This window comes from Rhinopithecus bieti, unplaced genomic scaffold, assembly GCF_001698545.2.
Source record: "Rhinopithecus bieti isolate Rb0 unplaced genomic scaffold, ASM169854v2 scaffold_35001, whole genome shotgun sequence".
Lineage (NCBI taxonomy): Eukaryota > Metazoa > Chordata > Mammalia > Primates > Cercopithecidae > Rhinopithecus > Rhinopithecus bieti.
The window spans coordinates 482,152-495,316 of NW_016815023.1; positions in this window are offsets into that span (position 1 = coordinate 482,152).

A 13,165-nucleotide genomic window follows, 5' to 3' on the forward strand; every position below is an offset into this window, starting at 1 on the left:
CCTGCTTGCAGGACTCTCACTGAGGCTCCTCCTAGGGGCCGCATCATAGCTCCTGCACTAGCAGACCATGCCTGACCATCAAAGAGAGCTCCAGCAGAGCAGTCCTAGTCAATATACACATCTTGTCCATGCCCTCCCCAAACCACAGTGGCCCCCATGCCTCTTTCCCAGCCTGCACTTGTCCACAGCTATTCCACACCATGCTTTGCCATTGTGTGTGTATGTATGGGTGGACCTTGCCTACCTCTCTGCTGATGCACATGTAGAGTGGATCCAAATGCTAAGGGAATTCATTAAAACCAGACCTGCCTTACAGAGGGTCCTGAAGGGAGTGCTAAATATGGAAAGAACACTACTGGCCACTACAAAAACACACTTTACTACATAGACCAGTGACACTATAGAACAACCACACAAACAATCTGCATAATAACCAGCTAACAACATGATGACAGGTTCAAATCCTCACATATCAACACGAACTTTGAATGTAAATGAGACAAATGCTCTAATTAAAAGGCACAGAGTGACAAGTTTGATTTAAAAAGGCAAAAGTCAATGGCATGCTCTTTAACAGACCCCATCTCACATGCAGTGACACACACAGGTTCAAAGTAAAGGGATGGAGAAAAACCTACCAAGTAAAAGGAAAACAAACAAACAAACAAAAAGCAGGGGTTGCTGTTCTAATTTCAGACAAAACAGACTTTAAATCAATAAAGATCAAAAAAGACCAAAAAAAAAAAAACAAAAGCATTACATAATGGTAAAGGGTTCAATTCAACAAGACCTAATTACCTTCCTGTTGAGATATATATATGTATACATATACATATATGCATATATACATATACACACATATATACATATATGTATACATATATATACAGATATACATGTATACATATATAGACACACACATATATATCCAACACACAAGTACTCAGATTAATAAAGAAAGTTCTTAGAGACCTACAAAGAAAGGTAGATAATTTAGTACCTAAATATATATGCACACAACACAGGAGTACCCAGATTAATAACAAACATTCTTAGAGACCTACAAAGAAACTTAAATAGTCACATAATAATAGGAGACTTCAACTCCCCACTGACAGTATTAGATGGATCATCAAGGCAAAAAACTAACAAAGATATTTGGGACCTGAACTTAACACTTGACCAAACAGACCTAATAGATATCTACAGAAATCTCCACCCCAAAACAACAGAATATATAATCTTCTCATTTGTACTCGTCACATACTCTAAAGTCAACCACATGATTGAGCATAAAACAATCTTCAACATATTTAAACAAAGTGAAATGATACCAACCATACTCTCAGACCGCAGTGCAAAAAAAAAAATAGAAATCTATGTTAAGAAAATTTCTCAAAACCATACAATTACATGGAATTTAAGTGATCTGCTCCAGAATGACTTCTGCATAAATAATGAAATTAAGGGAGAAATCAAGAAATTCTTTGAAACTAATTAAACAAAATATAACATGCCAGAATCTTTGGGATACAGCCAAAGCATTTAAGAGGGAAGTTCATAGCACTAAATGCCCACATCAAAAAGTTAGAAAGATCTCAAATTAAGAACCTAACATCACAACTTAGGAGAACTAGAGAAACAGTAGTACACCAACCCCAAAGCTAGCAGAATATAAGAAAGAGACAAAATCAGAGCTGAAGTGAAGGAAACTGAGACACAGAAAATCATACAAAAGACTGATGAATCCAGGAGCTGATTGTTTTAAAGAATAAGATAGATAAACTGCTAGCTAGATTAAGGAAAAAAAGCAAGAAGACCCAAATAAACACAATCATAAATGACAAAGGGGATATTACCTATCTACCCAAAGGAAAAGAAGTCATATCAAAAAGACATCTGCAAACATATGTTTATTGCAGTACAATTCACAATTACAAAGATATGGAACCAATCTAAGTTCCCATCAACCAGCGGGTGGATAAAGAAAATGTATATATACACCATGGTATACTACTCAGTCATAATAAAAGAATTAAATAATGTCATTTGCAGCAACTTGGATGGAGCCTGAGGCATTATCCTAAGTGAACTAACTCAGAAATGGAAAACCAAATACTATGTATTTTCACTTATAATTAGGAGCTAAGCTATGGGTATGCAAAGGCATGCAAAGTGGTATAATGGACGTTGGAGACTCAGAAGGAGAGAGAATAGGATAGAGGTGAGGGATTAAAAAATAAAATATTAGGTACAATATACCCTACTTGGGTGGTGAGTGCACTGAAATTAGACTTAACCACTATATAATTCATCTGTGTAACCAAAAAACCACCTGTACCCTCAAAGCTATTGAGATTTTACCAAAAAAAAAAAAAAATACAGAAGATTAACAAAACCAAAAGCTTTAAAAATAATAAAAGATACAGAAGGCAAAATTGATCAACAAAATTAAAGAGAGATTTTGTTTTGCAAAGTTGAAGGGGACATAACTACAAATAGATACATTAAAACATTGAAGAAAAATGCTATAAAAATTATCAAATAAAATTAAAATGTATATTAAAATAACAAATTATTAAAATTGACTCAAGAATAAATAGAAGTATAACCATTCAAAAATTCAGTTGACATTACAATTCTCTCAATTAAAGGATGAGACTGTGAAAGACTTTACTGACCTTATATGAACTTTTTCATAGACTAAAGAAAATATTCCCAAAATATACTATATATGGCTGGGATAACATAACTGCCAACACTACAGAAAGGTAATCTGAGGAAAAAGTAAGCCTACTTATTAAAAATTTCTTTAGTAGTATAAAAAATACCTCAACAAACAAATTTTATACTTAAAAGTAAGGGTGGTCTAATATATGGTATTCACAAATCTATTAGTATAACTCGTCACACTGAGTTATACATTTATGAATAACAAATATGTATTTATATCAATGGAGAAGGATCTATAACATTGACTATATATTCATGTTTTTAAAAAGTAATTCTTATCAAACTGAGACTAGACCAAACTCTGCAAGACTTTCAGTGTGGAAAGCATGAAGATGGAAAATCTTCCCTCCCCAAAAAACCACTATATGACTTGACAAAATTGCTAAAACAAGCATTTCTACTTTTGGATATAAAACAAAGGCAAAGAACAACTTGAGAAGGATTAGCTCATGAAAAATTCCCAAATTCAATATAAGAAATGTGGGACTCTCTGGCATTCTTGCATGGGTTGTCTCCTTTCCCTCTCCCTCCAGAAAATGACAAAAGTTAATGAAAATAAATTGAATATATAAATCTATGAGCAGATAACTAAACTCAAAATAAATAATAAACATGCTAAAAAAGTTATCAGTATTGGAAGTAAATGTAACACTGATTGCTACTCTGTGAATTGGCAATGAAAGGAACATAATTCATCTTTAAACCCTCTTCTCTTGTACAAACTACGTTCCAGGGCACCCAAACGGCCTGAGTTGATGATGTGTCCCTTGCCACCAAAATTATAATTGTGGAAGTTTTCAACTATAAAATGTTATAGGAGTACACCTAAAACCATATCACTGCACTTATTTTCACAAACTGTTAATGTTTTGCCATACCCAATCTTTTTATTACTATTATTTTTATCCTACTTTAAGTTCCAGATTACATATGCACAATGTGCAGGTTTGTTACATAGGTATACATGTGCCATGTTGCTTTGCTGCAGCCATCAACTCGTCATTTACATTAGGTATTTCTCCTAATGTTATGCCCTTCCCCAGCCCCCCACCCCCTGACAGGCCCTGCTGTGTGATGTTCCCTGCCCTGTGTCCGTGTGTTCTTGTTATTCAACTCCCACCTATGAGTGAGAACATGCAGTGTTTGGTTTTCTGTCCTTATGGCAGTTTGCTTAGAATCATGGTTTCTAGCTTCAACCATGTCCCTGCAAACGACATGAACTCATCCTTTTTATGGCTGCATAGTATTCCACGGTGTATATGTGCCACATTTGCTTAATCCAGTCTATCATTGATGGACATTTGGGTTGGTTCCAAGTCTTTCCTATTGTGAATAGTGCCGCAATAAACATACGTGTGCATGTGTCTTTATAGCAGCATGATTTATAATCCTTTGGGTATATACCCAGTAATAGGATTGCTAGGTCAAATAGTATATCTGGTTCTAGATCCTTGAGGAATCGCCACACTGTCTTCCACAATGGGTTGAACTAATTTACACTCCCACCAACAGTGTAAAAGCGTTCCTATTTTTCCACATCCTCTCCAGCATCTGTTGTTTCCTGACTTTTTAATGATCGCCATTCTAGCTGACATGAGATGGTACCTCATTGTGGTTTTGATTTGCATTTCTCTAATGACCAGTGATGATGAGCATTTTTTCATATGTCTGTTGGCTGCATAAACGTCTTCTTTTGAGAACTGTCTGTTCATATCCTTCACCCACTTTTTGATGGTGTTTTTTTCTTGTAAATTTGTTTAAGTTCTTTGTAGATTCTGGATATTAGCCCTTTGTCAGATAGGGAGATTGAAAAGATTTTCTCCCATTCTGTAGGTTGCGTTCACTCTGATTATATATATATATATATACACACACACACACACACATACACACACACACACATATATGTGCTGTGAAGAAGCTCTTTAGTTTCATTAGATCACATTTGCCTATTTTGGCTTTTTTTTGTCATTGCTTTTGGTGTTTCAGTCATGAAGTCTTTGCCCATGCCAATGTCCTGAATGGTATTGCCTAGGTTTTCTTCTAGGGTTTTTATGGTTTTAGGTCTTACATTTAAGTCTTTAATCCATCTTGAGTTAATTTTCGTATGCAGTGTAAGGAAGGGATCCAGCTTCAGCTTTCTGCATATGGCTAGCCAGTTTTCCCAGCACCATTTATTAACTAGGGAATCCTTTCCCCATTGCTTCTTTTTGTCAGGTTTGTCAAAGATCAGATGGTTGTAGATGTGTGGTGTTATTCCCAAGGCCTCTGTTCTGTTCCATTCATCTGTATCTCTGTTTTGGTACCAGTATCATGCTGTTTTGGTTACTGTAGCCTTGTAGTATAGTTTGAAGTCAGGTAACATGATGCCTCCAGCTTTGTTCTTTTTGCTTAGGATTGTCTTGGCTATGTGGGCTCTTTTTTGGTTCCATATGAACTTTTAAGTAGTTTTTTTCAATTCTATGAAGAAAGTCAGAGGTAGCTTGATGGGAACAACATTGAATCTATAAATTACCTTGGACAGTATGGCCATTTTCACTATATTGATTCTTCTTATCCATGAGCATGGAATGTTCTTTCATTTGCTTGTGTCTTCTTTTATTTCATTGAGCAGTGGTTTGTAGTTCTCCTTGAAGAGGTCCTTCACATCACTTGTAAGTTGGATTTCTAGGTATTTTATTCTCTTTGTAGTAATTGTGAATGGGAGTTCACTCATGATTTGGCTGTTTGTCTATTATTGGTGTATAGGAATGCTCATGATTTCTGCACATTGATTTTGTATCCTGAGACTTTGCTGAAGTTGTTTATCAGTTTAAAGAGATTTGGGCTGAGATGACGGGGTTTTATAAACATACAATCATGTCATCTACAAACAGAGACAATTTGACTTCCTCTTTTCCTAATTGAATACCCTTTATTTCTTTCTCTTGTCTGATTGCCCTGGCCAGAACTTCCCACACTATGTTGAATAGGAGTTGTGAGAGAGGACATCCTTGTCTTGTGCCGGTTACTCTATCTATAGAAATAAGTGACAGAGATAGAGAGACAGAAATGATAAGCCTAATAAATCTCTTTATGATAACATGAAAATAATAGAAGGCGATTGTTTTTATGATTATATCCTTTTGCATTAATGATGAGAAAGAGAAACAGTGAGACAGAGGATATTTACCATCTCCTCAGTCCCTGGCCACACTGCTTCCTATAAGGGGAAAAAAGTGATATTTTAAAATCCAAAGCAAATGTAAGAAAATTTTAACATTAACTAAACCTAAGGATTGATATGCATGTGTTATATCATTCTTATACTTTTAACAAGTTATATAAAACTGTCAATAGTTTTTAAAGTTTTAAAATACAGTTTGTTTTCTGCCTAGCTCTTTTTTCCCACCTGCCACAAGAACCAGCTCTCTTTACCCAGATTCACCTATTTTAATTTTTTCCCATTTTTAAAAAACTTTTCTCCTCTTTCTCATTCTCTTTATATGTATGTGTGTGTGTGTGTGTGTATATATATATATATATTTCTACACTTAGATACATGTATGTATACAGTGTGTGTTGGCATTTATATTTTCTGAACCATTTGTAGATGTGTTATATATAACATTATATACATTATTTAGCATATATATAATATAGAATAAAATGGCCCTTTATTCTTACTGTTTCCAAGTATATGAATACTTTCTCACATAACCACAGTGGAGTTGTCAAAATCAGTAAATTCAACAGTGATACAGTACTGTTATCTAATTTACCATTTATATTCCAATTTTGTTAATTGACGCAGTAATTTTCTTTTAGAACTTTTTTCTTCTCAGTTACAATATCCAATGTGGGGTTAGTTATTACATTTATTTGTCATATATGTTTATCCTTCTTCAATTTCAAAACTTTTTACACCCTTTGTCTTTCACGGCACTGATATTTTTAAAAAGTATCTCTTCTTATTAAAAAATAAAATGTACCACATTTGGATGTGTTTTCTAATTAGATTTAGGTTTCCTCCTAATTAGATTTAGGTTATACATTCTCAGCCACAATACTGCACAGGTGATGTGGTATCTACCTCAATGGAGAAACATCATATCTATCTCTTTCTCATTGAACATATTCATTTTGATCACCTAATCAAGTTGTTTCTGATTTATCTACTGTATAATTACACTTTCTCCCCAACCCTTGTAGCTAATAAGGAGTCTATAGTGAGCATTGCTTCCATTTTTATTAGTGTGGAACTTAGAATTCTATTGTAAGCAAGAACTTTCCATTCTCTTCAACTATTTATTGATTTACCTGTTTATTATCAGTATGCACTATTATCTATTTATTCTATTTTTCTAATGTATTACTGTGCTTCAGTATGTTAATACTCAAGTTCTCTCAAATTTAGTCAGGGGGAATTCCTTCAAACTGGTTCCTCAGTCTTTGTTATATGCCCTCAATGCTTATTGAGCACTTTCTAACTTTCTGTTGTAATAAAATGTTCCAGCCTCATCTCATTTATGCCCTATCCCAGCTATAATATTAGTCACTTCTTTGAGGACCTTGAATTCCTTTTGTGGAGACTTGTATTAACCGTAAGTCTTTAAATTATCTGTTTTAAGGTATCAGAGAGCTACTGATTTAACCAAGTCTTAAAGAGACAAGATCTTAATATATAGAAAAACTGTGGTAAGACAAATTCTAATTTATCTTATTATGTGAGAAAGTTATGTGAGAAAGTATTCATATATTCTTGGAAACAGTAAGAATAAAGGGCTATTTTATTCTATATTCTAATATTCTGTGTCTGCTTTTTAGCTTTGCTTTATTTGCTAATTCTAGATACTAGGAAATAATCTAAGAGTCCAGAAAATGGAAGGGTAAGAAGGAAAATACTTAGAATCAGAGAAACCAAGAGAGCATTTGCAGTTTCACAAACATGGAAAGTGAACATGAGAAAGTTGAGAGATCAAGATTTTAGTGAGATTCAAAATTAAGCATTCCCCTAGGACTGTTTTCTCCTAAATATGTGTAAGTAGGCAATCATAGCACCTGCAGGACCACACTCTAGGAACATGGAATGAACCAAAAGTAGAAAAACACTTAGCAAGATTGTAACACAGTCTTAAGTCAGCTTAATCCAATATTGGTTAATATTGTAAACTCCCATTTTATCTAACAAAAGAAATGATAAACCCTTTCTAGAGAAAGAAAACATCACTCAAAGCCTCTACACCTTTCCATACAAAGGTATTGATGTTTAATGAAAAAATACCAGGCATGCCATGAGCAAAAACCACATGTTAAAAGCCCAAGAGGAAATATAGACAATATATAACCCAGGAGCAATCCAAATAAAAATTGTAAGATAACTATGACTAAAGAATTCTAGCAAATAAAGGGAACACTGGAGGAAAAACATAGATAGATGGATGTATTCACAAGAACATTAACTTTACCAAAAATGAATAAAATAGAAATGCTATAAATAATAAGTAACTGAAATTTAAAACTTAATGTAAGGGATTAAAATCATAATAGGGGAAAGGGATTAATGAGCTAGAATATGGAACAGAAAATATCTAATTAAGGAGAAAAAAAGGAAAACGTAGTAAAGAATCTAAGAAACATATGTGAGACCATGTAATGACCTAGTTCCAGTCATGGAAGTTCCAGAGAGTAGAGACACAATGGGGTATAATACTCAAGTAATAAATAGCTGAGAATTTTCCAAAAGCAATTAAAGAATTCAATACAGAAATCCAAATGAAACACCAAGCAGGATAATTTAGGATCATCTGAGAAGATGCAGATGAGGTTGAAAAGAAAAAAGAAATAGGAAAAGAAAAAATTCAAATAGAGAAAAAGGTATCTTAACTTTAAAGGAAATCATCAGGATTTTCAGGTGATATATCCACACAAGCAATGAAAGACAGTTGGCAATTGAAACAACAACCAAAAATACAAAGTCAAAATTAGACACTTGTTAAAAGAAATGTACATTTTCCACTTTTAATGGAATGAAGTGAGGTGGAACAGCTTTACTACACTGATTTAAACTAGAAAGCTAGAAAAAATATTTGCAACAACAATTGACACTTTAGACAACAGGAAATACAGAATAATGGTCCCTAAGAGAAGGGAAAACATGAGGTAAATGCTATGATTGCCACGTTTTACCAGCTTGAGAGACTATCCAAGGCTGAGGGAAGGAAGGGCAAGTCCAAAAAGATAGCTACGATTAATAGGATAGTGTACTGAAGAAAAGGGAAAAGCTTAGAGAAAGAGGTCCAGAAATCTTCAGACAGGCCCTCTTGAATCTTCAGCTGAGTATTCATCGATGCATGCATGTGGGCAAACTCTAAAACCAGGGAGAAAAATAAATCCATACCACATGCACACACACAGAGACACACGTGAACATGCAAAAGAGTAGTCAGAACAATTCTTAGGGTACACACAGCACTGAAAATATTTTGTGTTCCCACCAACTAAAGTGAAAAGAATTCTAATGAAATAAGAAATAAGGTAAAGAGGCCAGGAGCAATGGCCAACATGGCAAAACATCGAACCTCGTCTCTACTAAAAATACAAAAATTAGCTGGGCATGGTGGCAGGCACCTGTAATCCCAGCTACCCAGGAGGCTGAGGCAGGAGAATCGCTTGAACTGGGGAGGTGAAGGTTTCAGTGAGCCAAGATCATACCACCGCATTCCACATTCCAGCCTTGGGGACAGAGTGAGACTCCTCAAAAAAAAAAAAAAAAAAAAAAAAAAAAAAAAAAAAAAAAAAAAGTAAGGTAAAGTACTGGGAAGAATATTGACTAAAATGTGGTGCCAATTAGCCCTAGGATAAAAGCTGTTCTAAACACTCCTTAAGAAAACTTAAAGGCAAGTCATAAAAGAATCAAACTATTTACAAGTGACTTAACTCTAACTGAGAACAAAACTCAAAAATATCTAAAGTAACACAATGAAAGCTAGCATGCAAAAATATAAAATTCACAATATTGGCCATCCAATAAAAATTATAATGCAAGCAATTAAATCAGGAAAATATGACTAAAACCAATCAATACAAACAGACCAGAAGTGATGTAGATGGTAAAATTAGCAGTTAGTAATATTAGAAAGAGTTCTTATAACTAAATTTCATATGCTTAAGAAGGTAAAAGAAAAAAAATAATATGATGGGAAGAAAAATGAAAGAATGAAAAAGACCCAAGTCAAACTTCTGGAGATGGAAAAATACAACATTTAGAAGGAAAATACTCTGGATGGGATTAACAGCCAATTACACACTGCAGAAGGAAAAAAAAAAAATAGTGAACTTGGAGGCATAGCAAGAAAACTATTCAAAATAAAACAAAGAGATAAAAGACCAAGAAAAATAAAAAGATCATCACTGTTCAATTCATTAATAGATTAGCTATTTTATTACAATTTCTAAATACATGAACCAAAAGTTGATAAAACTAAAAGACACATCAGTAAAGAAGATTTAAAAATTCCAAATAAGAACATAAGGAAATATATCATTAGGCATTAAAGAAGAAAAGTTAAAATTATAATGAGATATCACTGTACATTCATTAAATTGATAAAATTTAAAGAGACTGACAATACGAAGTGTTTACTAGAATGCAAAATTAAGATTTACTTATATTGCTTATTGCATCTACTTTGGAAAAGTTGACAGCTTTTAATAATATTAAGCCTTTATTCTCATTTGACTTAGCAATTCCACAATTAGTATATTCCATACAGAAATGAAAACATATATCCACACATATAAATGTTTAAGGCCACTTTATTCATAATATTTTAAATCTGGAAAAACCCAAATGCTCATGAAGAGATAAATTAATAAATTTGTGATGTGTTCATGCACTGGAATATAATTTAGCAATTGAGAAAAACTACTGGTACAAGCAAAAGCATGGACGAATCTCAAAATCGTTATACTGAGTGAAATAAACCAGCCAAGAATATACACTATATGATTCCATTTATATAGAACTCCAGAAAAGAAACAAATTTGAATCTATTGTTACAGAAAGCAAAACCATGGCTTCTTGGAGGTGGGAATGAGTGGAGGAGATTGCCTGACAAGGAGCACCAAGGATGTCTTTTTGGATCATGAAAATATGCTGTATCTTGATTACAGCTCTGGTTACACACACACACACACAAGTAATTTCTGAAAACTTATCAAATTATACTTCAAATATAGGTGCACTTAAGTGTACATAAATGATTCTACTGTGTTAATTTAAATAAAAGAGAAAGAGAAAGGAGGAAAGAACAAATGAATGAAAGAAAGAGAAAAAAGAGAAGGATGGAAGAAGACAGGAAGGAAGGAAGACAGGAAGGAAGGAAGATATGAAGGAAGGAAGAAAGGAAAGTAGGACAGAAAGAAAAAACCAAATAGAAATCTAGAACTAAAATAAAACAGTTTAAATAAAAAATTCACTGGATGCACTTAACAGCAAATAGGTGACCACAGACGAAAGCAACAATGAACTTGAAGACAGGTCAACAGAAACTATCCCAACTGAAATTTTGTGGGGGAAAGAATGTGTATTAGTCCATTTTCATACTTCTATAAAGAACTGCCCGAGACTGGGTAATTTATAAAGGAAGGAGGTTTAATTGGCTCACAGTTCAGCATGGCTGGGGAAGCCTCAAGAAACTTACAATCATGGTGGAAAGCAAAGAGGAAGCAAGGCACCTTCTTTACAAGGCACATTCTTCACGAGGCGGCAGGAGGGCCAAGTGCCGAGCAAAGTGGGAAGAGTCCCTATAAAACCACCAGATCTTGTAAGAACTCACCCACTATCATGAGAACAGCATGGGGGAAACTTCCCCCATGGTTCAATTACCTCCACCTATTCTCTCCCTTGACATGTGGGGATTATGAGGATTACAATTCAAGATGAGATCTGGGTGGGGACACAAAGCCCAACCATATCAGAATAAAAACTCCTATTTCCCCTGCTTCAAAACTCATCAAAGAACTTCAATTGCAATAGAATGAAAATATAACTCCCTAATCCTGATCTCCGAGTTTCTTATGGACTGAGCCCTTTTTCTTCCTCTTAGGTTGTTCTCTTCTTGATCACCAGGCTCCACTAACACTGGCTTTCTTTCAGCTCCTAGAAAATGTCAAGCTCCCCCTTATCACAGAGGTTCTGTACTTGAGGTTTTCTTTGTTTTGTTTTGTTTTTGTTTTCCCCAACAAGGAACTTATTTCCAATGTTCATATGGCCACTTTCTTATTTTTATCTCAGCTCAATGACTGCCTTCTTGATAACCTTATTTAGAATAGACTACTGTCTTCCAGATGCATCCTTTTATATCATTACATTATTATTTGACATATTTATTCACATGTGTGTTGTGTATCTCATCCAACTAGAATTTAAGTTTTTTGAGGCCAGGGACCTTGTCTTTCCTACTTACAATGCTTAGAACAGTGTCTGGGACATATATAAAAACTGCATAAACAGTAACTAACATGTAAGTAAATGAGAGAATGAATTCTGCTGGGTAAGGGAGATGCGTCTAGGAGCAAAGGAGACCTAATTCCTTTGTTCATTAGGCTTACATTGTAGTGGAGAAAGCAGACAAATAAGCCAATTATTGAACTGTGTGATGATTAGAGCAATTGCTGGGGAGTACAGTATATCTCTAGAGCCACAGGTTGGCCACCTAATCTGGACTGGGGGTTAGGGAGAGGTACAGGTAATCAGGCAAGTTCACTTGAGGGATTTCCAAACTGAGATCTAAACGATAAGAAAGAATTACCCTTGCAAAGGAGAATGGAGACACAGCAGAGGAATTAGAGACAGTGGAGACTCTGTGGGAGGCTATACAAGGTTAAGGAACTAAAAAGTTCTGTGAAGCTGAACTCCACAGAGCAAGGAAAAGAGTAGTCAGAAATGAGGCTGGTGAGGAAAGTGGAGGCAAACTTATATAAACTTTCCTAATGTTTTAAATCAGAAGGAGGCAGGTGCAGAGGGTATATGGGAGTTGCTGGAGAGCAGGCTTCATTGAGAAAGTAAGGCACACAGACATGAAAAAGGAATAAGTCTAAGGCACAGGCAGAAGTCTGTTTTAAGTACCACTTAGCAATAAGGGGAAGTAACTGAATGGCCTCCATTTATCAAGTAGAGAGAGAGTGACTTCCTAAGATGTGAAGTAGTGGAATTTCCCCCTTCAACTCATTTTGCTTTAACTAACTAAAAAAAAAAATGTAGTTTGAAACCAGTCTGCCTAAAAGGACAATCACAATGCATTTGATGATACTAAACAGTAAAGTCTTAATATTTGTAATTTACCAAACAAATTATACATTTAGCAATATGATGTTCAATGGTTTCCAAGTATAGATTATACAATTTTCATACAGGATACATGAAGTTATTCTTTTATTTAATAAACTG